At 37.9% G+C, this 23,847-nt stretch overlaps 1 long non-coding RNA gene across 2 annotated transcripts in view; it reads left to right on the top strand.

The window, feature by feature from the left end:
* LOC135197003 (uncharacterized) overlaps positions 1-23,847 on the top strand; it is a 900,249-nt gene that overhangs the window by 229,841 nt on the left and 646,561 nt on the right. The gene's annotated exons all lie outside the window — the stretch shown is intronic.

The following is a 23,847-nucleotide window of genomic DNA, read 5'->3' as shown; positions in this document are numbered from 1 at the left end:
TCTAACACAAGACGTCTTTCTTGAACTGTGCCCATTGCAGTCTGTATAACATGAGTGTCATTTAACCATTCACGTAACTTCGACTTATTCCTCATACATTCTTAAACTTACGCACTCTTTCGCTAACCGTCCCCCTCCCCCCCCCCCCACGTACCCTTTTATCATACATCCCTTACCCTTCTTCCTATATCCCCCCCCCCCCACTCTCTCTCTCTCTCTCTCTCTCTCTCTCTCTCTTTACGAAGTTTTTCTCCATCTATACCCTTTCCCCTTTCATTCTAATTATTGTTATTGTCGCTGCTGATGTCTGAAAAATAGAGATTGATGTTTTATGAAGATAAATTGGATAACAAAGATATCAGTGATAGTATATCCTGCGCAGCTCTCTCTCTCTCTCCGTTGTGTGTGTGTGTGTGTGTGGTTTTATGCAGTGATCCATGGGACGGCCGGACTTGCTTCCTTAATTAACTAAGGAGTGATTGAAGAAAAAAAAGGGGGTGGGGGTGGGGGGACGGTCATCAAGTAAGTGAAAACGGAAGCTGGAAGAGAATAAGAAGAAAAGGTAAGCTTAGAAAACCGTAACGAGACACTCACTCCCCTATTGGCACAATCTAGCATCACTGATTCCCATTAGAGTATATACTAGAGAGGTGGTGGTCTCACGGGTACTACGAGGCAGTCTACCGGTTGAGGGAAGCTTCGTGGGTAAAACGAGTTGCCTTTTGATTGAGCCTGTGGAGAAATGAAACTGAAGAGGAGCAACCCAAGTATGAGACCAATGTCCGATTGAGTAAAGCGATGCATAAGTAAATGAGAGATAAGGTAAAGTAACTGCAGAGATTGTCTTGTAAGTATTGGATTCTTAAGTTAAGTGAAGCGATTCCCATTCAACTGTTTTGTTGAGATAGAGTTGATAGAAGAATATTGAGTAATCTGAGATTGAGTAGGATAGTTTAGTGGGTATAGACCGGAGACTGCCGTTAATCAAGAGTATGAAAAGGAGTATGCAAGGGAGCAGAACCCAAGGGATCATTCTACTAGAAATGAGAAATATATCAGGCTTTACTTCAACACCAAAGCGCTTACATTAAATATCAGATATGAATTTACAGGACTGGACTGACAAAGCCATAAGGTGGAAGTTTAACGAACAGAACCCGATACTAAACTCCGTTGTTAAATTAAGCTGGCCTTATGCCAAACTCTCTCCAGTGACTTTGAGATAAGTAGAGCTACCTCGAGTGATTGTATCTAACCGCTTATCTATTCCTACACAATAAGCTTTATCTTTCTCTGTCTTGTTATTTTTACGCATCAAATTTTATATTGCTCTTGAAATAAATGATCTTACAATATTCTTCCCTGAAAAGAGTCGTTAAGTTCACTGTCATTCATTACAGGGCCTGTCAATAAAAGAGCGCCAGTGTGGGCATTGCGCCTGAGTGAGCATCAAAGTAAGACAACTGAAAAGGACTATTGATGTGGGTAGAGAAGACTAGCCTTGTTGTTATAAGCCTCTATTGCAAAACATCTCTCGCGGAGGTAAGAGGAAAGAAAGTATCTGTACCGGGCTTTTATTCGACGTTTCAATTCCTACTTCGGCGTCATCTTCCTCCGTTCGTCTGGAGATCTTTCTCGTCCTCATAAATATCCTCCGGCTGTGAAAACATCTGAAGATCTTCCTCTTCGGTCTTTTCCGTCTCGCCGATTCCTCGGGTTCTGGATTGGAGGTTGGGATACCTAGACGAGGCGGGCTCTTCCTCTTTGAAGTATGAGTAACGTTGAAGGGCATTAATTAAATGACCGAACACACTTAGCCTCCATTTTAACTTGTGCATAAATCCCTCAAAATGTTCGTCCAATTCTCCACCGAAATCGACCGCCTTTTATATCCATCCAAGATAAGTTGCCGTGACGGGACAGCCGAGGATGGGCTCGGATAGGGTTGGTGGGGTGCCAGAATTTCTCATAGTTTCCCCTGTCAAGGACAAGCCAACGGAAAACGAGAAGGGAAAGTATAAACAAAGGGTGGGAATGGGTGATGTATATGTAAATTATATGGAAACTTGTTCTGGATTGGCTACACCATTTCCATCTGGTTAATATTCAACGCTGGAATGGTAGATAAATAAGGAGTTCGTGTGGGGGTTAGGCGATAAAAAAGAAAAAAAGACCTCGTGGTGGAGTCACAAGGCTGTTAAATAATTCGAGAGACAATGTTCCACCGCACGAAATTGGGAGGACTGCGATGACGTAAGCCGTAAAGTAACGCCAGTTTATAGTATCAGATCAGTAAACCTAAAGGACCTTGAATAAACCAGTCAGTCACTTTAAACTCCTGGCAGATCTTGGCTGTTTACTGTAAAATTGTTGCCTCTCTCTCTCTCTCTCTCTCTCTCTCTCTCTCTCTCTCTCTCTCTCTCTCTCTCTCATTGGGGTCAGTTTTTCCATTGCCGAATACTCCCTTACAATTGTTTTAATATATATATATATATATATATATTATATATATATATATATATATATATATAATATATATATATATGTATATCACATTACCTTATTCTTGCTAAACACAGTCTCTCTCTCTCTCTCTCTCTCTCTCTCTCTCTCTCTCTCTCTCTCTCTCTCTCGTATAATTACAACCATGAAATAAACGTCAGTCAGTCAATGTTCCAAGACATGGAAAAGTTGGCCTTTTGGGCTCTTTGAAGTCCATTTCCTATATCTCTAAAATCCAAAGGTCTTAAGCAAGTGTCGGTGATGTTCTAATGTAGTAGTTGTGATGACTTACATTTTATACCGAGCTTAAGTGTATGTAGAGCAAAAACAATGATTAGAACGTATAAAAAGTCACGTTAATTAAAAGAAAATGCCTTAACAAGTCGTTATCAGGTACGAATATTCTTCGTATGATTGGTATGTTTTAGCTATCAAATTTTGTCGCTTCAACTCGGCGCAACCGCTGTTGTGCTTGGCGTTGGTCGCACATTTGTTGACTGTCCCTTACCTCATACTACCTTGTGTAAGAGAGAGAGAGAGAGAGAGAGAGAGAGAGAGAGAGAGAAGAGAGAGAGAGAGCCACTGAAAACAGCATTTTGCAAGGTATACGTCTTGATATATCCATATGGTTTAGAGAGAATTTGATATCATCACGTTCAGTTACAAAAAAATCTCCATGGTATGTATGTATAGTAGTACAGTACACTTTGTATTTACGAGAGAGAGAGAGAGAGAGAGAGAGGAGAGAGAGAGAGAGAGAGAGAGAGAGAGAGAGAGAGAGATTCCTGGATTTGAAGCGAAAGTGAATTCTGTAAGCGCGTTGAAGCTTCAGTATTCTAATTGTTAGACTAACAAGGCAGAGCCGATACCTTTGTGGGGAGCAAAGCCTTTATTGCATATGGATGGTATATCCAATGAGACAGACACTCGCGCTCCGTGTCTCTCCAGGCCTCCGGCCGACACGGGTAGATTTAATTTGTCACAACTCTTAAAAAAAGGGGGCGGGGGGTTGGGGGGGTGGGTTTGATGATTTCGGAATAGCTCGGACCTCCATGATGAATTTAGATGGTTTTCAGTCACCCCCAGTGTTTTTTTCCCTTCCATTTTGTGTAGTTTCCTGGATTATTTTTCGAGGTAGGTATTAAACGTGCTTTTGTGTGATTCCCTCCTGCTATTCCATTCAAAATATTTGGAATCGAGGGGAAAATCATGGACGAATGCGGAATGAAAAATCAGAATTTGCATACGGATGCTGGACCCTTTGAAGGACATGGCAGTTTTTGAAGGAAAAAAAAAATATTTTCTCATTTTCTTTCCCCTTTTTGTTATTATTTTGCTACTACCTCCGACAGCGACGCTGGCTGGACGTTTCATATTCTTTTGTGTTTTTATTTACCTGTTTGGTTATCTGTCTACACGATATCTCTCTCTCTCTCTCTCTCAAAAAAAAAAAAAAAAAAAAAAAAGTTGGGCGATTTAATGGAAGTATTGCGGCGATATGTTCTTTTGCTCAAGGGAATGTTGATTAGTTTGAGATGGATCCTGCTGCCGATAAAGTATATTTTTTCTTTATTTATTCTAGTTGTACTAAAATTATTGTTTATCTCCTATGCCTCGTTCTGGTTTTTCCTATCATTGTTTTTTTGATTCGAGGAGAACGCAGCTGTCACTTTGTTTCTTTGTGGAGGTATTAGGCTAGTAATTACAATTTTGATTTATTAATATTATTATTATTAATATTATTATTATTATTATAATTTTGTATGTTGACCCTTGGTATTAATTTCTCTCTCTCTCTCTCTCTCTCTCTCTCTCTCTCTCTCTCTCTCTCTCTCTCTCTCTCTCTCTCAGTTATTACTTACAAATTATTATTTCCTTTATTCCAATTTGTAGACGCGTTGATCTCTCTAATCTCCTCTTTTTAGTACCACCCAGCTTAATGTTTATTTTACATCTGTAGTTCCCTGTTTTTTGCAAACTGTTAACCTAGTTGAACAGATTTGTTTTGATTCGACAACTTTTGCTTGCCATTAGTCTTGGTAATCTTTTCGCACACGGTAAAGTTTTCTGTATGGGAACAGAACCCGTGTGTGTCACGCTTGATGTGCCTCTTCTGTTCATATTTTGGCAATCACCTACTCATCTTCATCTTTTCTTTACCTTGTACTCTTTTAATTGCTACAGACTCTCTCTCTCTCTCTCTCTCTCTCTCTCTCTCTCTCTCTCTCTCTCTCTCTCTCTCTCTCTCTCTCCACTTGGTGTCTCCATGTGCTCTGGTCTATATTTGTGGCTTATGTCTGCTCTCCTTTATCTACCAATCCAAAGCATGCAGTATGAATGACCCCTCTATTTCTATGGCTGGACTGTCTTGTTATCTGTAACCATTATCTTTGGGCATTTAATTTTCAAAGGTTTAAAGCAGAAGAAGCAAAGGATAGGCTAGTGTAATCGCACACAAATCCACATAGCAGCACTGAAGCTCCCTCTCCACCCAAGATAGGACCAGTGAGAAGCAGCCAGTGGCAGCTGATGACTCAGCAGGTAAACTTACGGGATCCTTAAATCCCCATCCTCAGCTCACATTGATGGTAAGGTTATGTTTTGTCAGTGAAATTTATGAATTCTCGAGTGGGACTTGAACTTGGGAACGCCACTCTGTCCAGGCAGAACCAAATGAGCTATTTGTAAGTTTGTTACTAAACTTACTGAAGCCTGTCTCCTCTTTTGAAAATGCCTGCTTGGAATAATTACACTACTTTGTTAACAGACTACTTTAGGAGCAAGGAACCATGGTAGTAAAAGGCCAGCTGAATCATAACAAAATCTACTACTTTACCTTGAAAGGAAAATGTTTGCCAGTGTTAATAAGACAACTATTGCCCTGGTCCTATCTTTTTTGTTAAAACATTTAGGTCGTATGCCAAGAAAGTCCTTACCAATTTGCTCTTCCACTCTGATGCATTTTGAGATTGTTCTTGACCTCTCATTTTACATGAATTGAATAAAATTCTTGGCTTCTCATTTTACTTATTTGTCGAAAAATATAATTTATAGATTTTCTCTGTTTTGTTATCTTAATAAACTTGAGTGGGGGTTAACGTATGCCAGTGTACTTTCGTTTTCCTCCTTTATGCCAGTTTATCCACAGGATGGTTTCAAGTTTACTGGTGAATGAATTTTAATGAAATTTCATTGAGGTGTGGGCTATAAGTTACTGAAAAGTTAATTATGTTTAGAGATGGATATACTTCTTGATGGAGGTTCAGAATAGTATATTTGGCATCATTGGAATTTTTGTAATTTTGCAAACATTTCAATGCTATCTAGTTACCCATTTTCATCTTCGCCAAAGTGGTTATGATTTGGTTTGTTTGCCTGCGACGTGGTCGACATGAAAACTAACGAATCAATTTTACAAAATTGTGTGAAGTTTGACCATGTTACGGGGTGAAAATGTATTATATATAGACATGTATTGTAGCAGGGATTTAGATTGGTTAACCTAGCGATGTGGATCTGGATCTAATTACATTTTGCTTTCATTTTACTTCATGCACTCTTATAATTGTGAGGTCTTAATGAAAAGGCAGCTTCCTGTCTCTTATAAATGTATGTTAATTTCCAAGAACTATCTTGATATATTAGTAGTAATGATTTCGGTAATCAGGATTGTCTAGGATTTTGAAGGCTTGTTAGGCAGGTCTCATATGAATGTACATGTTTCTTATCAAATTATAATAGTAATAATGTATGTACTATACCTTCATGTAAATTTATTACCTCCTCTCACCTGTGTGAAAGGAATTTGCACATTATCTGAAAGCCTCAAAGTTTTACTGTGTATTTCAGGAATCATTTTGTGTAGCTCATTTTCGTTTCTCGTAAGTTTTGCAAGTCATCGCGGCGATCCTCTTTTCGTGGTGCAATGCAAAATTGTCTAATTTCATAAGTTGCAATTTTCATGGTGCAATTCCGGTTCTTTAGTTGTCTCGTCGGAAATCTTCGCAACCGCGTCAATACTTACTGTGCATTGTTATTACAAGGATTCTCAAATTAGTTGCTAAAAAAGGCGTGTGAATATCAGTATTTGTAAATATGTTATGTATATATGTCCGTATGACTAAAACTGAAGTGTTTTATATATATATATATATATATATATATATATATATATATATATATATATATATAAAAAAACACTTCAGTTTAGTCATACGGACATATATACATAACAGGGTCTTCACAGGGTCTGATTAAACGTTTTTCAACCGGAGAAAAGGCGTCTTGAAATATTCGGTAATACAACTTAAGTTCTATTTGAATTGCATGCCGCCACTATGTGTATTACACAAACACACACACACACACACGCACACACACACATATATATATATATATATATATAGTGTGTGTGTGTGTGTGTGTGTGTGTGTGTTTGTGTAATACATATAGTGGCGGCATGCAATTCAAATAGACTTAAGTTGTATTACCGAATATTTCAAGACGCCTTTTCTCCGGTTGAAAACGTTTAATCAGACCCTGTGAAGACCCTGTGAGGGAAATGGAGAACCTCTTCATTCGAATCTGGGTTGGTGCAATATTTTTATTCCCTCCCTCGCAAATGAGGAGGAAACTTTTTCAGTGGAAAACGTATTCAAAAAGTTAAGTGAACCGAGAAATCGAGGGGTCATTGCATGCTGGCCGTTACATGCACACTTGTGTTACACCGCCGTATATTCCTAAAGCATTTTTGCGTGCATGCCTCAGCAAACGTGTATTCATGAATGCATTAATTACGAAGTAAACGCACATTCATTAATAAATATATCTCCATAGAGACGTATATGCAACTATGTAAAACTTAGGTATGACGATAAAAGCTTCCGTTTAGTGGTATCAGACGTGAAACCTTCCTAGTTATAAAGGAGAATGAGAAGAATGTTAAATAAAAGGGAATTTTACTTCTCTTCCCGGTTACAAATCTCTCCTCCACGTATTGTGATTCTGATGTTCCTAGAATTAATTTTGAGGGTACGTTCCACTTGTAAAAGCCATGCGTTTCGAGTTGAAAATTCACTTCTTGTCCATATACGTTGGGAACTATTGATGATATGTTCCTGGAACTAAATATGTTCCTTCATATGCACTTCGTGGTGGGACAGTTTTCACGTTACGTCTACTGGGAAATATAATGGGAAAGTGTCTGTATGAAATGCATTTTGGGATGTATGGCTAACGAGGCTTCCATGTACCCTTAGACATTGTGAAATTATACTATACGTGAGCGGTATTGACGAACTGTAGAGAACGTTTTTTTTTTTTTTTTTTTTTCATTTTTTTTTTTTTTTTTTACCGTTAGATATATAAAATACTTTTAAAGCTGAAGTGGCAGTATTGGTGAGACGTGTTTACGAACTGCTGAAGAGGCTTCTCAGTACTGATAGTGTATTATATCTTTACTTTTTGAAGGCCCTTAATAGTTGGAAGAAGAATTGATTTGAAAAGACTATCTTGCTACTCTTTGACGTTTAAGAAAAAATAAACAAAGTGAACGTTATTTATTTTACCTGTACGCATACTGTATTCATCGAGAGAGACACAGACAGACCTTACATCTTGTTCGGGTTGCCCCAGGTCCCTCAGTGTGAGGCACCTCTAATGTCTACCAGAGAGTTGCTAGTACATCTTCCAGTATATTTTGCATCTTCCAATCTTGGATGGTCTGGGATGCAGCTTAGATATTTGCCGAGCTTCTAGTACATCTTCCGGTATATATTGCATCTTCCAATCTTGGATGGTCTGGGATGCAGCTTAGATATTTGCCGAGCTTATTCTTAAACAATCTACGCCCTCACTCCTGATATATTCCTCAGATGAGCTGGCAACGCATTGAATAGACGCTGCATTATCGATGCTGGTGCGTAGTGGATTAATGTCCTGTGTGCTTTCCTTATTTTTCCTGGTATAGTTTTGGGCACTATTAATCTACCTCTGCTTGCTCTTTCTGATATTTTTAGCTCCATGATGTTTTCGGCTATTCCTTCTATCTATTTCCATGCCTGAATTATCATGTAGAGTTCTCTTCTCCTTTCTAGACTATATAATTTTAAGGATTGTAGTCTTTCCCAGCAGTCAAGGTCCTTAATTTCTTCTATTCTAGCTGTAAAATACCTTTGTACACTCTCTATTTGTGCAATATCCTTTTGATAGTGTGGGTACCATATCATGTTGCAATAGTCAAGTGGGCTACGAACATATGTTTTATAAAGCATAATCATGTGTTCAGCTTTTCTTGTTTTGAAGTGCCGTAACAACATTCCCATTTTTTTTTATGTTTTGCCAATAGAATTGCTATTTGACCATTGCATAACATGTTCCTATTCATCATCACACCAAGGTCTTTAACTGCTTCCTTATTTGTGATTGTCTCATTATTAGGTCCCCTATATGCATATAGCTTTCCTTCTCTGTCTCCATGATTTATTGATTCAAATTTATCAGAGTTAAATACCATCCTATTTACCTCTGCCCAATCATATACTTTGTCAAGGTCTCTTTGTAGCGCGTTCCTATCTTCATCACAAGTAATTTCTCTACTTATTTTTGTCATTGGCGAAACTACTCCCTACCAAGTCCTTAGCATTACTGTCTATGTCTGCATTCATAATAACAAACAGTAACGCAGCTAACACCGTACCTTGTGGCACACCGGATATTAACTTAGCTTCATCCGATTTCTCATCGTTTGCAATAACTATCTGTTTTCTGTTGTGTAAAAATTCTTTTAACCATCTTCCTACTTTATCCACTATATTATGTTTTCTCATTTTCTTCGCTAATATATTATGGTCTACCTTGTCAAAAGCTTTTGCAAAGTCTAGATAAACCACATCTGTTTCATTTCCGCTTTTCATATTTTTGTATATGTTCTCACGGTGGACTAACAGTTGGGTTTGTGTACTTTTTCCGGGTACGAAACCATGTAGTCCTATATTAAACAAATTATTTTTTATTAACTGTTTCATAATATTTTTCTTCATTACCCTTTCATACACTTTCATAATATGTGATGTTAGACTCACAGGCCTATAATTATTTGCCTCTAGTCTTGATCCACTTTTGAAAGTAGGGGTAATATATGCTAATTTGTGCTCATCATAAATCTTGCATGTATCTACACTTTGTCTTAATAATATTGCAAGTGGCTTTGCGATAGAATGAACTACTTTCTTTAATAAAATAGCAGGGACACCATCAGGCCCTACAGTAGCTCCATTTTTAATTTCATTAATAGCCTGCACAATATCAGCTTCATTAATATCTATGTCTGCTAAATATTCACTATTTTCGTCCCTTACTTCTATATCATTATCTTCATTATCAATTCTAGGGGTGAATTCTCTCTTATATCGTTCTGCCAATATGTTGCATATTTCCTTTTTTTCATTCGTTAATCTCCCTTCAATTCTTAGAGGGCCTATTTCTACTCTTCTTTTATTCATCTTTTTCGCATACGAGTATAATAGTTTGGGGTTTTGCTTGATATTTACTAGGGTTTTTTCTTCCAAGTCCCGTTTTTCATTTTCTTTTGATTGTATAATCTTTTGTTCTGCATTTTCTATCTTATTTTTTAGTTCTGTAACTTTCCATGCATTTTTTTCTTTTGCAAGACCTTTTTTCCACTTTCTGGTTTTCTGGAACAAGATTCTTCTGTCTCTTGGTATGCATGACTGATGTTTACTTTTCTTCTTCGTTATATATTTATCCACTATTTTCTCTAATATTTTATATAATATCTCCGTATTTACCCTTATATCATCACTTACGAAAATGTTATCCCAATCTTTGTGTAATTCTTCATTTATTTCTGACCATTTTATATTTTTACTGTTGAAGTTGTATTTTCCATATCCTTCCTACTTTTTCATTTCTTGCTTATCTCTGTTTTCACTTGCTTTGGAATGGACTGTTAATTCTATGACATTGTGGTCTGAAATACTCGCATTATAAACTATTATTTCTTTAACATAATTCACCTCGTTCACAAATACTAGGTCTAAAGTATTTTCCTTTCTTGTTGGCAGGTGATTTATTTGTTGAATGTTGTATTCTAGTAGCATATCTAATAGCTTTTCGAATTGCCTCTTATCTTCTGCACTCTATTACTCTCTTTTTTATATGTATAAATACAACCACAATCTCCTATTCGTTCTTTCCAGTCTACGAAAGGAAAGTTATAGTCTCTGGATAGGAGAATAGTCCAGTCCTTGTGATTTCTACATATATCATCCAATTTTTCTATTATTATGTCAAACTCTTTAGTATTAAGGGGTCTATATAGTACTATGTTCATTAATTTTTCAGATTCAAATTCTACCACTATTAGTTCACATTCTGAGTTACTATATTTCTCTTCTTATATTTTTTTTTTCCTTTTTTTTTTTTTTTTTTTTTTGTTTTTTTTTTTTTTTTTTTTTTTTTTGAGAGAGAGAGAGAGAGAGAGATACTTGTTGCTCCATTCGATTGGTTTGTTCCTACCTGTTACTCCTCTGAATGTGGTCAGTCTTTATTGTCTGTTAATTTCTCTCTAATTTTATAATTTATTTTATTAAAAAAGAAGCAAACAAATAAATTCGAATGGATTACCATTTTACTAGGAAGAAGACCAAATTTCGTTTCATTATATATTGTAATTTTTTTTATTTAATTTTGTTCAAAAGTAGTATAAATTACACTTTATAATTAAGGGACTTTAAACTTGCACTGAAAAACTTAAAGGATTTAGGATGGTTAGGACGAGTCTTTTGTATACAATCTTTTGCGTGGGATTAACAAATGGAACATTTCATTATTTTGAATGTCGGCAGTATGCTTATTTTATTAACTCGTCTATTTTTTGTCATTACAGGCCAGTTATCTGTTTAAGGCCCTGTCCCACTACCGAATTTTCCGTCGATTGTTGAATTTGACGTCGACTTTTCATGTTTTGACGACGATTTTCTGCTGTCGTCGTCACGAATTTTGAAAACGATAGCAATCGAATCTCACCCACCGCTACCGACGACTTTATTGTTTGTTTACATCTCCGAGAGCGCGCATTTCATGTCATCCAAAGAAATATGGAGAGCATGGTACAGTGGAGAAGGTTTCCAGAACAGTTTTTGGCCGAAGATATGAGGGATAGACGATGCTTATAGGACCAGAAGCATGATAGTTTTATAAAAATGGTTTCAAGAGGAAAAAATATGAAGAAATCACCATGCGACACTGGGAAAACTTTCCTGGACTTGCTGATCTTCATTCATGTAAACATGTTATATTTTGAATATCAGATTGTTTTATAGCTTGGGTCTGTTTTCATTGTTATCTCGTATGTATATAAAGACAAATCTGATATTTTACAATGTTGAGAATACGTGTGACAATAAGAGTACAGGATGACGTTGACTTTTTGGAAAGTCGACGGAAATATTGCTAGTGTAACAGCACGTTTACATTTTCTGTTTTGGAACCTCGATGGTAACCTCTATGGTAAATATATAGACCTTCCGAACAGTTTGCAACTGCCCTGTTCCAGCTTGCCCCTTCACAAAATGCACGACAGCATTAAGATGATTACTTTATAAATTGGTGATGTTTCATGAGAAGGAGTGAGACTAAGAGGAAGAATGAGACAGAAACAGAGTGAGAAAGAGGAATTACACGGCCCAGCAACTCCAGCATCCGAATCTAGGAGAGTCACCCCACTCATTTTTCCAGGCTCACTTCATGGAAACCGCGTGGTCAACCGATGCCCAAATCATAGAAAACGGACTTTTTTTTTTTTCTTATAATACAAATGCTCCTCGGTATCATGTAAGAAAATTGACCGTCGTTTAAGCTAGGACTAAAGGTAAAGTTTCAAGCGCACTTGCTTTGTTTTCTTCGTCGGAATATATGGTCGCCATTATATTCCAAGATTGAAATTTTCGTAGATGTTCTAAGCACGGTGAAAGCTATTAGATTATTATTATTATTATTATTATTATTATTATTATTAATTAAATTAATTATGGCACTCAGCCCATGCCCTGAGAAAGCAGAAGTTAGTGTGAAAGTGGAGTGAAAATAATGCTTTTCGCAAGTAATGGCGTGTTATAATAAGTCAGGGAAAACGGAAAGGCACAGATGAATGAGAAAGAACCCATTTTCCTTGGGTAAATAAATATACAAAGGCCTTTAAGCCCTGCGGTATTACAGGGCACATTACTGGCCATAATGGAAAAAGGCAAGTTCGTTCAGCTAATTAGATTAGACTATCATTTTCATTAAGTAATGGTAACGCACATAATATTCTCTCTCTCTCTCTCTCTCTCTCTCTCTCTCTCTCTCTGTTCGTATCAGAGCATCGGCTCTGGTTTGTATGTATGCTTTATTAGTAAATAATATATATATGTATATATTTATATATATATATATATATATATATATCTAATATATATATATATATAATATATATATATATATATATATATTATATATCTTTTATATTCTTGTTAGTGTGCACTAACACGAAGAAAAAATTTTTTTGATGGGCATCAACAATTTACTGGCATCATTTCCAGTATCTCTAGTAATTCCCACATCTTCCTGGATAAAAATGCTATTGTGATGGTGTATCTGAAGACTGGAAGAAGTATTAGAGGTAATGGACGTGTAAGATGGAAGGACGTTTGTGCTAGAGAAGCATAAATGAAAAGGTAGACACGGACATGCTGAAATGACGTGGAGAAATTGCAGCTGCAGGAGTGAACTGCTGAAGCTCTTTAGTCATCTCAACCTGACATCCACCCTTGGGAGATCCAAGGAAGCTGAGCCTGGCGTTGTTTGCAAGTTTGGATTCGGAGGAGGCGTCAAAGATTCTTAAAGATTCTCACTATGAACTGCATTTGAGTCTCGTGCCAGCTTTTGGACGGGGAGACTCTGTCTTCCGTGGGTTCTAGGAGGCGTGACCGCCTTTCAACATACACTATAGGATATTGGGTGACTGTAGGCTTTTGGGTATCTGTTTGGAGTCCTTGGAGTAATGTGGAAGCATCCTGGCATGTGGAATATATTAATTTTCGTTTTTCGAGTTTGTGAAATTTGGGTTTGCATTTTAAATTATCATTTTGAATTCTTGTTTTTCAACAGTATTTCTGGCTGTGCTTTCCTTTATATTTCATTGTCGTTCCAATGCAAATCTGGTGTACTCCTGAAGGAGGTCATGGGGTTAATGGCTGAAAAGGTTTTCGGTATTGGATTGAGTGAGTATAACAGCATAGTAAAACTGTTTAGCCGATCAGGACTTCAGTCAAGAAGATTGGGAGAAGTACTGGAGATAGGGGAAGTGTTCCCATTAAGTTACAGGTGCCACGTGGGCATTGATAATTGAAAAAATATAGACCGGACCAGAAAAATCTTATATAGTATATATATTAAAATAAAGACTGGGTCAGTCTTTATCTTAATATGTATATATATATATATGCATAGATTATATGAAACAAGGACAATGATGGCACGTCAGCGCACATTCATTTAGTATCCTTTAATCCTTTTCTCCTTCCCGCATGCATCCTCCGCAGGGCTATTCTGGGCAGCCACGATGAAAACATGGATTCCACGTGGTCCCTGTCGCTGTCTTATGTCGGATGGGCAACGCGATAAAAGAAAGAAAAAAAAATCGAAAGACGTCATCAGCCTGCGTGAAACCAGTCTTTTCTGCGTAGGTTCAAACTTGATAAAAAAAAAAAATCACTCGAGGAGGGATTGCTTTGTTATTTCGTTTTTATTATATTTTTTATTCATTTTCCTCATGCTGATTTCCTCTCTCTCTCTCTCTCTCTCTCTCTCTCTCTCTCTCTCTCTCTCTCTCTCTCTCTCTCTCTCTCTCTCTCACGGATGCAGAAACCTTTATAGTATATGCGGTGTACTTCACGAACGCTTTCGTAAATTTTAGGAAAAGATACTTATTTAGAAATTTAATAACGTATTGCTACATGACAGAAAGTGAGAAATTACAACTCTGAATGAGAGTTAACAAATGGAAAATACCATTAGCCATCAGACTGATTGGGTGGCTGCAAAGGAACGTCATTGGAAAAGCCAGCAAGGTTTCATTGCGTCCCATCCGCCTGCGATTCCCTGCTCAGAATTCATTGCCCACCTTGGTCGACCGATGAAGAAGGAGACAAAAAATATCGTCAGCGGGAAATCTCTTGCATAATGCATAGATGATTGTAGAGAGCAATGTGCTTTAGACTTGTTGGCGACCACCACTCTGGTCTGTAGCCCATTTTGAGAAGAAAGGGCACCGTAACCTGGTTGTACGAGATTTTATTTCATAAAAGCCCGCGTACTCTCTTGATACGCACTGCTTATCATCTATCAAACTGTAGTTAGATACACAGGGAGATACATACGTATTTGAAACCGTCAATGAAAAAGTTTTTTTTTTTTTTTTTTTTTTTTCAAAATAAGATAATTGACTTCAGTTTTTTTTTTTTTTTTTTTTTTTTAACAAAATAAGATAATTGACTTCAGTTTCATCTTGCTTAATGTAAATAACTTCTGGTCATGTTTACTTGTGCATGCATGTATACATACATATATAGTCGCTGTGGTGGGTGTAGGTGGGTCATTATTATTATTATTATTATTATTATTATTATTATTATTATTATTATTATTATTATTTATTCGCCTAATACATTTTATATATTGAGTTTCTCCTCATAGGTAAGGTTCTCTGAAATCAAAATTCTCTCTCTCTCTCTCTCTCTCTCTCTCTCTCTCTCTCTCTCTCTCTCTCTGTTATTTGTTTGCCTGTTGTCATAACAGACGTTGGTTGTGTGTGACCAGTATTATAACAACCGGTATTATTGTTGTTGTTGGTATTTTTTATGTTAAATCACAATCCTATTTCTAGTATTTTTGTCTCTGTTTCGATCAATTATAATTTTTAGGATCATAACGACGATAATGACAATTTTTCTTGAACAGTAGTAGTGATTTTTATGGTATGACTATGAAAATGAATACTTGAGCATTAAAATTATTTTAATATTATGCGTTTTTCCTTTCGATTAATACTGATACAAAGAATATTAACACTTTCAGCTTATGGCCATACACATGCATAATGCATACACAATATGCGATGCCGACGACATAAAAATACAGTAGCAGGAATAAATAAAGCAGTAACATCTGCGCTAATAGTAATTATATTAATGAATACAAATGTGACATAGTCAACAGCAAAATAATCAATCGTGTTGATGATAGATTGATCAAATATTATATTTGACTCTTTTGTATTTTTACAGCCCCCCCCCAAAAAAAAAATAATAATAATAATAAAAGGAAAGCTTTGGCTCTTTTATGGAGGATATAGTAATGGTATATATCCATTATTTTAAACAAAATCCTTTGACTATTTTTGTTGACTAACAGCATCATAATATTTATAAGATAAATCCTCTGCCCCGCTATTCTTATATATGGAAGGATAATGTGTATTTACACAGATAAAATCCTTTGGCGTTTATATATAGAGGAAATGGTTATGCATTGATTAGAAAGAATCACTTTTTTTGGAATGATAAAAAAGAAGAAAAGAATCTCATCTTCCAAGGAACGATCTTGTATTTTTCTTTCTTTTAATCAGAAATTCTTTCGCAATTTCCAAAGCGCTTCGTCAGTCGCCGCCCCTCTCGATTGAGATGAGGTCTTCCTTCCACAATCAGATTCAAAGAATCGAATCTTAATTGCCTTCCGTTGCGCGGAAATTCTTCAGTGGGACGACATACCAGTAGCTGACATTAATATTCAACGATGGAGCTTGCGAGATTTGAATATAAGTATCAGTATTGACATCCGCGCATGGCAGACGACGCTGATATAAATAGGTTGTGCGAGGTTAGTTTGGGGAACCTGTTTACGACTGGCTTTTTTTTTTAATCCTAGCTTTGATTGTTTGAACTTTGTCATTTTTTTTATACTGCTGTTCTTTTGGTGGTGGGAGATATAATAGTCTTTATATTTATGAATTTTATTAATCTCTCATTTTTGGGGAGACCTTTTGCCAGTTTTTAAAAAAAATCTTTTTGAAGATTTTTAATCGCATTATAGTTTTAGTTGGCAAATTCACACATAGTAAACGTAGACTTCGTGTAAATTCGAAGTGATGTTGACAAGGGTATCAGATATCTAAAACAAGGCTTTATAAATCAAATATCGCACATATTTAGTTTTATGAGTTTCGTTTTGTTTTGTTTCAACAGACTTAAACCGTACTGCAGCCAGACTTTATTTTGTTTTAACTTTTCCTCCCAACTTGGGGAAATTCTTAGGTGTTGACGACCAAAACAGTGTTTCCCCATAAGGGGAAAATCAAACGTAACTATGCAGTAACAATTTCCTTCTCGGAGCGTTATTGCAACGGACGTGTCTCTCTCTCTCTCTCTCTCTCTCTCTCTCTCTCTCTCTCTCTCTCTCTCTCTCTCTCTCGTTTTAGAAATGAGGAATGTTGAGGCGAGGAAGTTCCCAGCCACCCACAGGAATCTTCTCATACTCAGTCGTCTCGGCCCCTCCTCCTCCTCCTCCTCCTCCTCTCTTTCCTTCCATTTAACCCTTATCTCCTCCTACTCCTTTCTCTCACTTACTGCGGTAGTTTCTTAACATCAATGAATCACTGATCAACCGTCCTTTTGTCTCTGTACGTGGTTTTCGTATTTCCTTTATGACGTGCGTGCCAGCACGCACCTGTCTGCGTTTTAGGAGTAGGAAAGAGAGGAGGAAGTGGTCGTATCGACATTAGATTCAATCAAAAAAATTGCTCAAAAGCAAGAAAAATCCATTTTCTACTGCCAGTTGGATTATTATTATAAATGCTACGGTTGTCGTAAGCCGTAAGTGAATAAGATTTGATCGGTCAGTCAACTTTTTCATGTCAATATTTTGTTTTGCAGCCATACTTCATGAGAGAGAGAGAGAGAGAGAGAGAGAGAGAGAGAGAGAGAGAGAATTAAATCATGCCACCTCCTTCGCTCTCTCCCCCCCACCCCCGTTCCTTCAGACATTCCGATGGGTCTGCCTCCACCGCCCACAGCCTGCGTGGTCACACGCCCAGGATCCTCGGGGCTGCCACTGCTGTTGCCTCTCAGCCGCGACCTTGAGACATACACAAAGTCCTGCGAATTATAGGGCAGCTGGCGCTCGGTTTTCACAGGAGTCTTTGAACTCCACGAAGGACAGGAGAGGAGGAAGGGAGGGACAAGCTCGTCAGGACATGCTCTCTCTCTCTCTCTCTCTCTCTCTCTCTCCGACTGTAGCAGCTGCCACGCGCCTGATACATTCACAACTGCTACCACCTGCAGGAGACGAGACGCGTTGATTATTAAACAGGAAAGTCAGATGGTTGCCGGAATGGCCTTAGCACATACACAGAGTGCTTTGAACTCTTTGAAGGCTATCGGTTACATACAAAGGCAGGAGAAGTCTCTCTCTCTCTCTCTCTCTCTCTCTCTCTCTCTCTCTCTCTCTCTGTAGTTGTTAATCGACTGCTGTGGTTTGCACCTGGTGTAAAAAGAAAACAGATTAGAAAAAAAAATGACGGGCGAAAATGAACTAGGTTCCTTCAGCATGTGTGCTTTTATCATGACATCATTGAAAAAAAGCCGTAGTTCGGAGAGGTAATTCTTACTCTGCCTGATGAAACCATTCATAAGATATTCATAAGAAGGATTCTCTCTCTCTCTCTCTCTCTCTCTCTCTCTCTCTCTCTCTCTCTCTCTCTGTGAGAGGACGGTATTTGATGATACGAGCTTCTTGGGACGTTAAGTGCGATCGAACACCTGCTGTCACGTCAAATATCCTTTCCTCCCCTCCCACCCACTCCCGCCCTCTAACGCCAACATGTGAACGGACATATTTATCCTTCATGAAATTCATCGATTCGTCAAGCACGCGCGTCCTCCCCCTCCCCCTCCCCCCGCCATCCCGAAAAATATCCTGAAGGTCACGGGAGACGTTGCGGTAACGGCTGCAGCTCCTGCCGTCGGAAAGGACGACTTCGGTGGTGGCGGTCGGGATGACGTTGATGGCAGTGACGAACAAGAACTTGACAACACCTGGAAGATCACTTAACTGAGGGAGGCGCCGAAGAAGGTGATGACGTTTCAGTCGTCCCGTCAAAGGACTCACTCAGGGCTACAAATCGTCGCGCTGCCGTGATTTAAGATTTATAACGAAATCACCTTCAGGTATTTAAGCGAGGTGGTCAAGTCCTGCTCTCATAGACTACCTTGTCCGCAGCTCTCTTCCCCCATGCCCCCCCCCCCCCCCCCAGAATACGCCAGATGGAAAACAGTTGTGAATCCATCATCCACGTTGGAGTGGCCCCCCACCCTCCTCCCTGTCTCCTGTTCCCTCCCCCATCTCATTACATCCTATCTCCCTGAGGCTTTTGTCTCCTTTATGAAGTTTTACGAGCTTGACTACGAAGTGGATGCATGCGCTCTCGAGTGTGACTCTGACGTCATAATCACGATTAACTGTCGGACGGAACCGTCTCTTTAATGAGCTGTTATTGTCGGTCTTTTTATCTCCATGTTCATGAATTTTTTTCCAAACTTGCTTTTGATTGGCTTTCAAGTAATTTGATAATGTTCCGATCTCTCTCTCTCTCTCTCTCTCTCTCTCTCTCTCTCTCTCTCTCTCTCTCTCTCTCTCTCTCTTCTCTCTCCCTCTCTCTTCTCTCTCTCTGAGTACGAATGTTAACCTGTTTTCCATTATCTGTAATTGTTGAGATTTTTTCTTTTCTTTTTTCCCCGTGAACAGCAACCTCGTGCGCTCCAACACCTGGACAGGATATGATTTTTTTTTTTTTTCCGTCCCGATCTTTCTGGTGGCAGTCAGCAGCAGCAGCAGCATCTAGGCCAAGTGGCGCCTGTATCGGGCGCTTTAGGGGAAGAGAGAGAGAGAGAGAGATGTCTATGAACCCCCGAAGGACACAGACCAAACGCCGGAGGTACTGTCCGAAAGGGAAGCAGCTGCCACGCGACCCTATCAGCAGCACCTGCTGGAGGAGAAGATGAGGAAAGAGAGACCAGTGGGAGGGTTGGTAGGAAAAAGTGGAAAGAAGGAGGTACAAATGAATGATGATGACGAGGATTAAGCCAATGAACAGAGGCGAAGAAAAAGTGGAGGAAAGCGCAAACCACCGGAGAGTAAACAAAAACAAACGCCAAAGACAAAATTTAGGAGTTTTTCGAGGCATGGCTTAACTGACATATATACCCTGAAAGAGCGGTCTGTGAAAATATAATGTGGACAGTGAACAATTGTGTGCTTTGAAGAGTAAGTCTCAAATAACGGGGGTCATAATTCAGAGTATTTAGACCTAAATTTTGATGACACTAAAAGACCTTAAACATTGATGTGTCAAAAAGATCTTGATTTTGATGCGAATCAAAATGGACTTAGATTTTGATGCCAGTCAAAAGGACTTTAGATTTTGATGCCAGTCAAAAGGACTTTAGATTTTGATGGGAGTCGAAACGACTTGAGATTTTGATGCTAGTCAAAAGGACTTTAGATTTTGATGCCAGTCAGAAGGACTTTAGATTTTGATGTGAGTCAAAAGGACTTTAGATTTTGATGTGATTCTATAGGGCCTTAGATTTTGATGTGAGTCAAAAGGAACTAAGATTTTGATGTAAGTTAAAAGAAAAGTTTAAATTTTGACGAATAAAAGAAGAAACTTTATTTTGTTGCGAGTCAAAAGGACCATAGATTTTGATGAATCAAAATAACATTAAATTATTGACGTGAATCAGAGGAATTAGATTTTGATGTTAAGAAATAAAGAAAACTTAAATGTTGATGTACCTAAATGAAAAGGACCTTTGATTTTGATGTGTCCGAGGGCCCTTAGATTTTGATGAGAGTGTAAAGGACTCTTATACTCTTCTTTTTTATGCGAATCGAAATTACTAAATTTTTGAAGCTATCCTTCTGTTTAAGAATTAATGACGTGAAGGGAGCAAGAGATACTTTTAGTCCACAAATGACTTGTTGTCAGTTTAATTGTTAGCAGAAGTCATAAAACTTCGTGCCATTGTGAGAAGTGTGTTTGCTTGCGTGTACGCGTTTCCTTTTGTTAAATAGTGAAAACGTTATGAAGTTAGTTATAATTATTTTCCTTCCATATTTTTTAGACTTTTTTCATGTCACAGTATACATATAATGATGTACATATGGACTTGTGTAATAAGTCAACATATACTACGTAAATTTAAGTATATCTTAGTATAACCAGACCACTGAGCTGATTAACAGCTCTCCAAAGGACCAGATTTTTAAGTTACGTGGCTAGGAACCAATTGGTTACTTTGCAACGGGACCTACTGCTTTTTGTTGGTTCCGAACCACGTTATATCGTGAAATGGAGTTCTAATCAAACAAGAGCTACCGGATTGATAGGCCAGTACGCAACCCACTCGTTCAAGGAGGACTTTACATTATATATATATATATATATATATATTATATATATATATATATATATATATATATATATATATATATATATATAAATAGTTTAAATATGGAGGCTGGTACCCCAGATAGATCAACTCTTTGCTTACTTGAATTAGAAACTAACCTTGTAACAAATTCTTAGAATTTAATTAACGTTTTAAAATGTGACGATTTCCCCTTTTTTACGTCTGTTACTTACAAATTCGTTGATCATTTGAAAATTTACTTCATAAAAGTTCGTTTTTGTTGAAGCTAATTTGTAATATTTGGCCGTTTATTTAGTTTGTGCATTTGTTCAACTTTGCAAATTTTTAATTTGTAGAATTTAGTGCGTTTTTTTTATTTTGTAAAATTTTTCCTTGTGTTGAATTTATTTGGAGAATTAGAGTATAATTCTGAAGAGAGGACGTGATTGCGAATATGCTCATCTCTGTGAACAAAACCTGAATTTCCCAAACCAAATTTTCTTCCTGTATTTAAGAAGTCCCTTTCATGAACTGATCTGATGGCTGAGATAAATAAACACCACATGGTTGAACGGCATGGCTGGGCATTCAAGGTTACCACGCGCCGTTGGAACGGCATGGCTGGGTATTCAAGGTTACCACGGGGCACCCTTGGAAGATAGGAAATACCGCCATGCAGGCGGGCGGGCGGGCCTACTAACCTAACTGTCGCCATCTCTGCTTGTACAAACTACGTAACATTTGACGAACTTGGGTGGGTACCTTTGGTTACTCGGAAGTGTGTGTGTGTGTGAGAGAGAGAGAGAGAGAGAGAGAGAGAGAGAGAGAGAGAGAGAGAGAGAGAGAGAGAGATTGCTCATAGTAAATAAACAAGATGCCGATATTTCTTTATTCACTGTAGGTCCTGCCTTCGGATTTATGGTATAATTCACTAAATTATACAAATTGAACATCTGCAAGCTAGGGAGTTGATGTAATTAAATTCTACAAACAAAGTAAGAAAGTTGAACAAATATCCAATATTTCACACAAAAATGATGTATCGGATTTCCAGCACACGTCATTGACGGTACCAATTGCCTTTTGTAAATGTGTTGCTGGTTTTCATCCATTGGTAGTAAATTTGGAAAAAAACAATACAACTTTCTAATCTAACTGCCCATCAAAAATGTATCATACTATATGAAAGAAGTGCCTGTAGACAGCCTGGATAGTAGCTTTGTTTACATGAACAGAAAACAAAGACGGTTACATGTGTGATTTCCAGGATTCTTTTTCATATCAAGGAAAGGGGAATATATTAAATTCACGAGACTACAGGAGTGTTGTTGCAGGCGTAAAACATGGAATGGGCTCAGTTATTAGAATACAGGAGGCCTTTGGGTAACGTAAAAAAGTAATGTATTGAAATGAAAATTCTGGAAGCCGTCCGTTGAGGTGAATAAGAAAGAAAAATGTATTTCCTTTATAACATTCCACACACTGGAATGAAAATGCTTAGCAGAACGGTGAAAGCATTCGAAAATATGCTGGTATGCCGTCGTTGGTCTGTGTGTGTGTGTGTTTGTTTGTGTCGTCTTCCACTCGCGCGAAAGAGAAAGAGTGTGTGTATGTGAGAGGGGGAGAGGGGGGGGGGGCGTTCTGGGATGTGCGCAGGAAGGATCGGTTTCTGGGGTGGGTAGGGGGAGAGAGAGAGGGCGTAAGGGCAGGTGGTCACCTCCATGCGTTATTAGTGGATTTAACCTTCAAGCTCTCCCGAAGGTCACGGGCTGTTGACCTCTTAATAGGGCGTTCAAAACTTTGGCGGGGCCGTTGAAAAAGACACAGAGAGAGTCCGAGAGAGAGCGTGCTATTCTTTTTCGCCTTAGTCACAAAGGGAAGAGGATTTTGGGCGCCATGGCTTGTTTTGTTTTGTGGAGTTTTAAGTGATGAAGGTGTTCATGGGATGAAACGTGTTATAAAGATTTCAATTTTTTTTTTTTTTTTTTTTTTTTTTTAACTTTTTGATTAACTTTACAATGGGAATATTCTTTGCACTCTTTATTTTCGTATGACCAGTAACTAGAATAAGTTATATTATTATTATTATTATTATTATTATTATTATTATTAATTCATTTATAAACGCTTGGTCAATTATAAACCTGCGAGATGATAATTCTTTTGGAAATTGTCAGTTTGACTTATACTTTTTCAAGGGACCAAAGTTTGTTGGAGTAAATCTTATTGCTATTTACTATATGGCGTTTTAACAACAGCTGGTATCCTTTTACTACTCTTACTATTATCCTGCAGAAATTGCAGCCATTGAAAGCCTTTCTTATTATTATTATTATTATTAATGTGGTTTTGATGATGATGATGATGATGATGTTTTGATGTCGCTCCATGCTTATGCTATTTTCGGAGAGAGAGAGAGAGAGAGAGAGAGAGAGAGAGAGAGAGAGAGAGAGAGAGAGAGAGAGAGAGAGAGAGACTGGACTCCATCGTACAAACGCCAGAAATTTAGATGGTCAACGCCCCTCGGAGGTCACATCGGCGTGACCTCATAACAAGAATCTGGAAGGCGTACGCCCTTGTGCTCTCTCTCTCTCTCTCTCTCTCTCTCTCTCTCTCTCTCTCAGACGAAACTTGTTCCTTATTTGGTGTTATTAGTTTCTTACCTTTGAAGGAAGGCCCATCTGACTGACTCACTGTGGCTTCGCTTTGTTGCAGATATAAAATTCATAAACAATAACGATTACTTTTGTTTTTTCTTTTCATTAAAATACTTGTCTCATTGTTTATCTGGTTAGATAAGCAATGTTCATTTGCC

This window comes from Macrobrachium nipponense, chromosome 18 (assembly GCF_015104395.2).
Source record: "Macrobrachium nipponense isolate FS-2020 chromosome 18, ASM1510439v2, whole genome shotgun sequence".
Classification (NCBI taxonomy): Eukaryota; Metazoa; Arthropoda; class Malacostraca; order Decapoda; family Palaemonidae; genus Macrobrachium; species Macrobrachium nipponense.
The sequence above is the reverse complement of the archived record's forward strand: the minus strand, read 5'-3'. Positions and strand labels throughout refer to the sequence as shown.